The 8515-nt window shown below is 39.2% G+C and overlaps 1 non-coding gene across 1 annotated transcript; it reads left to right on the top strand.

Annotated features, from left to right (window-relative positions):
• Window positions 1–8132: 8132 nt before the first annotated feature.
• Window positions 8133–8235, top strand: LOC145777793 (U6 spliceosomal RNA). Its single transcript, XR_014290369.1, has one exon. It is a non-coding gene; the product is annotated as a U6 spliceosomal RNA (small nuclear RNA).
• The last annotated feature ends 280 nt before the right edge of the window (window positions 8236–8515 follow it).

The following is an 8515-nucleotide window of genomic DNA, read 5'->3' as shown; positions in this document are numbered from 1 at the left end:
TAACATCAAACATAGCCTAGTTGTGACAAAACCGTCTTTGAAGAAGCAAAGGAGTGGAAGAATTTCAATAAATTATGTTTGTGAGGTGTGACCTACACAATAGCTCATCATCAAGTAATGATACAAGAACTACATACCGGTATACAAAGAACAATGACATGGAAGGGCATCAAGCTATGTTATAATGAATTAATGATGTAACCTACTGTGATGCAGAATTTTGTGTGTGAATATTATTTTGAGGCAAAAATGAAAGGTTGTAATTAGGCTAAAACCGAATTGCAGAAATTGTTATACTGTATTAAAAAATGTGCAGTAGCTCACATGACCTTAAAAGGGCACCTTTCCCCCCTTGCCCCCATCCAGAAAAAATTGAGGGCAGGGGAACAATCGCCCCCCTGCCCCCCTGCTTCCGGCGCCCCTGTATGAGCGGGCATCTCATCATGCAGTAGTCTACGCCACGTCCGCTACACAGAATAATTCCACTTGTAGTTTTGAGGGGATGACAAGTCAAAGTGAAAAATCATGAATGGGGCAAGATGATCACTTGCTCGTGGGGCAAGACGATCAGGAGAAAAACAATGATAGATCCAAGTTAAAATTCAGATGAAAGATTGCAATATGTCAAAAGTAGCCTAGCTTCTTTCTTAGCTTGTATAAAAACAGCACTTAATAGCAAAGTCCTTAATTTCGATGGAAACGACTTATTTTAATTTATAAGAATTTTTTGCTACTGTAATAATAATCGTGTTTTTATGTGCGCCCATTGCGACGACATACAGTACACTGCGATCACAGATGCGATACAACAGACGACAGGAAGCAGCGAAGTGACGTATAGTCTTCGAGTCAGCGGCTCCCTTTATGTTGGCTTGCCATTAAGTGTTTTTGCCGAGACACAGCCACGTGCTCTGGAGCGGTGTCGAACCCACGTCCTTTCGAACTGTATTAGCCATTATTCCTCTTACGTCCAGCTTACACTTTTTTCTGTTAAGTCTAGATTAACTTTTCTGGGCAGCTTTGTATTTTTATGTTTATTATTTTGATTTGTTCAGGATACTCTTCAGAAGTTACGTTGTTTTCTTATTTTTGTTGGTAGTTATGTATGGTTGCTGATAAACACGAAATAAAACACCACTGAAAAGGCGAAAGGTAGTTATTTAGCCCAATACTTTGATTTTGATAAAATTTACAAAAAATTTGAAGTTATGGTCATTTAAGCAAAAAAGGGATCATGTTTCCGTACTTTCCCCTATTGTAATTACACCAGTGTTGCCAGATGCTTCCGTAGACTTGGCAGCACTGAATTACACAATGAACCATATATAGTTTATTGTAGTGCGGAAGGTGACAAAAAAGTTGGTTTATCACATGAAAACTTATACCTGATAATTTTACTTCTGATGGACCGTTTGTAGATTGTAACTTCTTTTCCACTGATGTTTGAGCCGCAGGGTACCTCATGGAGGATCCCTCATACATTTTTGATGTTTTTGTAAGAACTTTGTCGCAAAAACTGAAGTAATCTCCTTTTTCCATATCGAACATCACAGTAAACAAACAGGTAAAACATAATAAACTAATGAAAATAGAGATATAACTTTTCTTCATTGTTAAATTAGTAGCTATATTCTTACACAAGCTATGTGTGATTAAAAACCTGCTTGAACAGAGAAAATCCTGAAAAAGCAAACATAAATATTAATAAATAGTAGTAGCTGCTTAGTAGCTTGTTATTGAAACATGCAAAGTTTGAATATTGAGACTATTGTAGAAGTTATGTCGACACATGTAGGCCATGTAAAGAATATCACGGTAACTTTTTTGGATGGTATTTTGGCCTAATTGGTAACTTTAGAGATTTTTGTTTTGAAACAAAGTAGACAAGGGGTTCCCAACTTTTTTTACACCGTGGCCCCGTTTGAAAATTTTGAAAAATCAATGGCCCCCTATTTTTGTTTATTTTTTATTAAGTTATTATATTAATTTTGAAACAACTGGGAATTAAAGACCATTTCATGAAGATTTGGGCAAAATGTAGGCTACCGTACTAGTATTTTTATTAGATTTTAATTTATTTCTTTTGTTATATAGTGTTGGAGTGGACTTAGAGATGATAAATTTAAAAAATCATTATTTTTCAAATTTTTCTATGACCTCCTTGAAAAAGACTCATGGCCCACTAAGGGCCATGGCCTCCAGGTTGGGAACCCCTGAAGTAGACAGTATCACACTAAGTCAAAAAAATCAGTTTATTTATATTGGTTTCACTTATTTGGTTTCTCCACACAAGTGTGGCTTCTTCAGTATAGTCTTGTTCAAATTCAAATAGTTTTATCCAAAATGGATTAAATCAAAAGAAGATTTGATGAAAAGTTTAATAACGAAGTTTTGTTTTGGAATTTTTGTTTTGAATTAGCTTTTTTAGTTTCTCTGAGAAACTTCAGGTTTTCTTATCAAAACTGACCTTTTATGCATCGTTTCAATATATAGACCTCCTGTTGTCGTTTACAAAATGGTCACATTTGCTTGGTTGGTTGGAATCTTTATCTTCGGACTGAAACAACCCCTGAAAGGTATTCCTGGCAGTTTCGCATACGTATCTAAAAGTTTTCTGAACTATTTAAGTTTTTTCTGAAGGTGTTGCGACCGTGTTAATTTTTTTAAACTTGATAACTTACTTCGATCACAAGCACGTTTTAACGTTTGTATTATGTCATTTCTACCTTTTCCTAGACCTCTGCTATGTTGACGTCCATTTGCTGTGATGATTAGAAATAACAAAACAACTGAACTGAACTTATGGAGATTTGAACTGCTAGCGCAGACCCGGCCACTGAGATTGACAGAGTGAAGTTTCCGCTTTTGAACATGCGCAGTTGTTACTTGCATCAATTTACTTATGAGTTGTCTACCTAGATTTGAGATATCGACTTCAGTTATGCTGCAAAGAAGTGGGGTAGGCTGGCCTGCATCACTCTTCCTCCACTGAGCTGGCAAGCAGTCACAGAAACACTAAAGCTGTTGTGAATAACTTGCAAAGCTGCTTTATGTTTCTCGGCAGCCGATTTGTAGCAACAATTGACAGCGATAGACACGTGTTTCGCCCATGAGGCTGGGCTCATCAGTATCGCACCGTATTCTAGCCGCAAATTTATTCGACCGCCGCTTTACCAGTCTGTTTAACTCTTATCTTTGTGGCTGCGCTGTCGAGAAACATATTGTTGATTGGATGGTCTGAATGACTAGCGTGAAAGCTACACCGTTATGGTTAGCGAATCGCAACTGCTCGCTGTACTAGTGAGTGCTCAGCCTTGTGCTGATAGCCGGGAAGAACGCCCCTTTCTTCACAAAGCTGCTTTGTAATGGCCTGAGGCAACTGGAAGACGCAACATAAGATTGTGACTTCATATTCAGGTCGTTACCTTTCAAACAAGAAAACGACACGAACATTATTTTAAACCGTCTCGGGTGTAGCACAGTTTCAGCAAACCCATCACACATATCAGACTTCTTTGTCTGTGACCTGCAGTTTCTCCTTCTGGCTGTCGTCATTAGCCTGGAAAAGTTTCCAGTTACAAGGATTTGCCATGTGGAGGTAGACGATATGAATTGCGTGACGCCTCCCATGAGCATGTGCCCTTGTTAGGGCAGGTATATCCAAACACGGTAAGGGAAAGCATCACGCTGCTACAGCTAAATGCAGAAGGCCTCAGAACAGCCAAAATTTTGGTCATTGAACATCTGATCAACACAAATGCCAAAGCTCTTCGAGTGTCCCATCTATTCCCCTCCGATTGGAATAACAGGCCTCTGCAAAAACTTGACGATGTGACGAAAGGTTGGCTCCAAGTCCTTCTTTTCGACTGACCACAAACTTTCTGCTTCATACGAACGACGAAGACGACAAACCCGTTTTAATAAGAGCTTTTGTTACACTGTTCAGTTAAAGGGACTTTCAGTTGTTTTAAGTTCTGATCGTGTGAGACTGACTTACTTTGTTCGTTATTTGTGTTTTGCAGATGAACTTCGTTTTTTTAGTTCATTGAAACCTAATAAATAGTCATTTCAATTTAATGAACTAAAATGAGCAAGTTAATGAAGCCGGAACGCCTTGCTTTAAATCCGAACGCAAGCACAGCGGCAAAAGAATGGAAGCACTGGAGGAAGACGTTTGAAAACGACTTGGCTTTTCTACTAGTCCAAGACAAAGAAGAAAACCGGCGGGATGACCTGCAAATACTCACGATAAAGCTTTGGTAGAGAGTTTGCATTTTTGAACCATAGACAAGCAAAACAAAGTAACCTTAGCGGGTTTGACATAATGTATTACATACAAAACAAAATATATCACATAATGGCTCACGTAGCCTACGTGTCGAAAACGTTTGAGTCATTATGTTATATATTTTGTTTTGTATGTAATACATTAGGCTATGTTAAACTCGCTAAGGTTAGGTCTACTTTGTTTTGCTTGTCCATGGTTCAAATACTCAAGACCTGTGTAAATTTTGAAGTCTACAAATTTATCGAAAACTGACGAGATTGCAATGATGCATTGAACGCTCTTCAAAATTTTTATGTAAAGCCTAAGAGTATTTTTATTCGCGAGGCATCGCTTGGCCACTGCCAAGCAACACCCAGGACAATCCTTAGACGAGTTTCTACAAAATTTGAAGCTTTTAAGCAAAGAATGTGGCTTTCAAGCCGTCAACGTGGCTCAATATCAATAGTTTTTCTTCTGATACAATTCGACAACGTTTGTTAGAAAACCAACAGCTCATTCTAGCTGACGCATACACTCAAGCAAGCACCCTTGATCAAGCGGCAAGAGACACTTGGCTCTTTCATGCTTCAAAAGACCAACCACAGGTATCGGCCGTTTCTTCGAGCTCAAATATCCATAGCGACGACGTTGTTGAAAGTAAGAACAAAAACAATTGTACTATCAGTGCTGTAAGCAACGTCGCAAGATATTGCTTCTTTTGTGGGGATTCCTATCATGAGAGGAAGAGATGTCCTGCCCGAAGAGCAGCTTGCTACCATTATAATACAGTTGGGCATTTTGCTAGAGTGTGCAAAAATAAGTTTTCTCAAGGAAAATTTACCGCTTGCATTGATACCAATCATATGTGCACAATTCACCCTGCACCGCGCTGTTTGTCTCATGCTGCTATGAAATCTTTCGTTAATGGAGTCGAGATGTCGTTACTCATCCATTCCGGTAGTTTCATCAACCGAGACACTGCTTACAAGCTAAAACTTAAAATTGAACGCTGTGATTTTAAAGTCTCTATGGCTACCCCCAACTCAAAAGAGAAAGTCGTAGGTAACTATTTCATCGATATCACTGTCGGTAATAAATTCTACAGCAGTGTAAAAGTTGGTGTTTTTCAAAACAAGTTTGAGGGTTCCGGAAGACTTTGGGAATTCAACAGAATCCATTTTGGAATCACAAATAGCGTTCCCTAGTTTCCAAGAAAAATGGATGAGCTAGTGAATACTGATAAATTGAAAAATACCTACCCTTACCTGGATGCCGTTACGGTACGCGTATTTGTAATCTGCAAGTCGCTGCAGCCAATGAGGTTTATTAACCAATCAGAAGGCAGATTTAAATCAGCTGATTGCAGTCATGCAACTCATGCACTTTATAAAGTAAATGAAATCAACGTTTCGAGTGGCCGAGAGGGTTTGCGCTAGGGAATAGTCGTTGTGATGGCGTGGGTTCGATTTCCACTGCTGCCATCACATTTTTTTCTTCTGTAAATATGAAACATAGTTTAAAGCAAGAATCAGCTCTCTGGCTGTTCTAGAACGGCTGCAGCAGCTGGTTCATAGAGAAAATTTCCCCATGTTGAAAGCGTCTACCGTTCAAAAAACTCCAGCTGCTGCACCGATTTGCTGATTACGGTATGTGGGCGCGACAAGAGCGAGCACGATGAAAATATCTCTCGCTTTCTTCAATTCAAACAAGAAATTTTGCGTTTAATGAAGACAAAACAATCTCGTCTGTCGCAGAAATCTACTTTCTTGGGTATTGCATCGTCAATGGCAAAATAAGACCTGATCCTGAACTACAAAACCCGGGCCCCTGTTACTATGCACGTTTGTGGTCTCGAAGAACGATGACCTGGCTTGCCGGGTCGAACTAATCGATGCCAATCTTATGTATGCAACTGTAAGATCTCCAGACAGAAGAGAATCAAATGTATCGTTGAGACCCCTAGCACCGAACCCGGACGACTCTCCCGGTCAATCTCGTTGCCCTGAATCATTTGTCACAGAGAATTCCCGATTGGAAACTGATGAGTTTTCTAAATCAGTTTAGAATGTTGGCAATGACCCGAATAACATTGGACTCGATTCATCTAATGGTAGCATAAGGAGCTTCGATTTAGATTGTAACGATGCAAGCCCGGACTTTAGACGTGCCAAGCGAACCAACAAACAGTGATGGGCATAATCGGCGATAATTTACCGGCGATAATTATCGGCGATAAATTTTTATCGCTTATCGTTATTGCTCAATTATTTTTTCAGTTATCGTTTATCGTTATCGCCAAAGGCAATATTTGATTATCGCCGATAATTGCCGATAAATTTTATTTCGGATCAACACACAAGTGGAAAGACCATGAAAAGTAATATTTTTACTAGCCACCTAGTTAATGAAACTGAAATTGAAACCAGTTCTTTTTCAGTGCCTGAAGTGTGTGTGCACACTGCACAGGTCGTTTTCAGGGGAGGGGGCACGCCCCCTGCAGCGACGGCCCTGACAACACAATAATTTTTAGACTTGCAAATTGCAATGAAATGCATGCAACAATTCAAAATAACACAATATCACTGAAACAAGTCATTGCGGAATATGATATTGCTTGAAGCATTTGACATGCAGACCGACATCACATTTTTTGCATCTTGTAGTAGTTTTTGCATGACAATAGGGCATCGAGTTGCGTGGTAAAATATATAAGACTTCGACGGGCGTTTGACTTCGACTTGACTTCGACGGGCGTCGAGCCCTCGTTCTCACCATCACTAGGCAGAGGATGAAACCACCGAACCAGGCCCGCAACCAGCAAATATTTTCGGGGAGGGGGCATTTAATTTTTATCAAAGAACAAACATTAAAATAAACACACCAGTGCTGTGCCCTGTGATTCATAACTGCTTACTCATTTAAAATCAGATTTACAAATGCCTAGGCTAAGCCCAACTGAGTAGCTTATTCACCACGCTATCGCAGCTGCTTTTGATCTCGAATTATTTAGTTGTTTTTAAACGCTTTTTATGGTGATGATGGATGCTGACATTGTGCAGGCTATACGCTAACGAAACAGATAATGAGGATGCCAGCCTAATTTATCGAACAAAGTCGTTAGCATGGCTTCTAACCAGCGTAGCCTACTTTCGGTTTCGATAGTCTACACTCTACAGCAGGGGTCACCAACCTTTTTTTTGCATGCGGGCCACTTTGGAACTAAGGAGAGCTGTGGCGGGCCGCACTAATAAAATTTTAGGTATAGGTTGACTCTCATGCTAGAGAAGAACGCATTTCGTACCCAGTATCCAGCGTTATATGTTGTTCATATTTATGTTAGAATACCGCAGCAACAAAATTAATCGAACAACGCTACTGCCAGGCCAAGCTCCTTTTACAACACTTTTGACTTTTTTAACAATGCCTAATAAACGAGGCCACTTGTTTTGCGCACTCATAACGAGGCGAGCGGTTTCATCAGAATATTCATCGCAAGAGTGGTGTTGTCACTTCGCTTCACAAAAGATATCTTGCAATTAACAGTTTCAGTAAACATAGAAATGTTTGACACATGGCAATACAGGCAACAATAGTGACCTGCAAACATATCAGCGAAAAATAAGCTCCAATAACAGAAAAAAAAAAACAGGCACCATGAAACAAACTCTTGTGGAAATCATCGAAAAATCGCAATTCTGTCGTAATTCATGAAGAGTCTTCCCTCTATAAAAGCAATGAGTTGATTTTTCATCCTTTTTGTAAGAGTCTATAAAACCGTCTTTCTTTTATTATAGACAACTGTCGCTGGCGGTGCTTATCAGCGTGGCAAGAATTTGTTGATTAACAACATTTTGCAGTAGGCTACTTGCTTCCGCAGTACATATGCTAAAATTGGAGCAATACAGAGATGATTAGTACGGCCCCTGCGCAAGGATGACACGCAAAATCGTGAAGCGTTCCATATTTCTTTAAAAACAAAAAACATTTTGCAGTACTAAGCTAAACATTTTCAATATACAATCAGAAAAAGTCTTTAAATTTATATATAATATTTTGCCAATTTATTATAAATTGAGTTAGTAGGCTACACCGACCTATTTGCTAACAAAAATTTGCATAAAGAGAACACTGCTCGAGAAACACAATAACGGTGAAACGCACACTAGTGTTTACCTGACATTTGCAAACTTAAAATAAGCAACCCTATATTATGCTCACAGACAATTTCGAAAACAGACGTTTTAATCA

Source organism: Aplidium turbinatum, chromosome 9, assembly GCF_918807975.1.
Source record: "Aplidium turbinatum chromosome 9, kaAplTurb1.1, whole genome shotgun sequence".
Classification (NCBI taxonomy): domain Eukaryota; kingdom Metazoa; phylum Chordata; class Ascidiacea; order Aplousobranchia; family Polyclinidae; genus Aplidium; species Aplidium turbinatum.
Note: the sequence above shows the minus strand (reverse complement) of the source record. Positions and strands in the feature narration are given on the sequence as shown.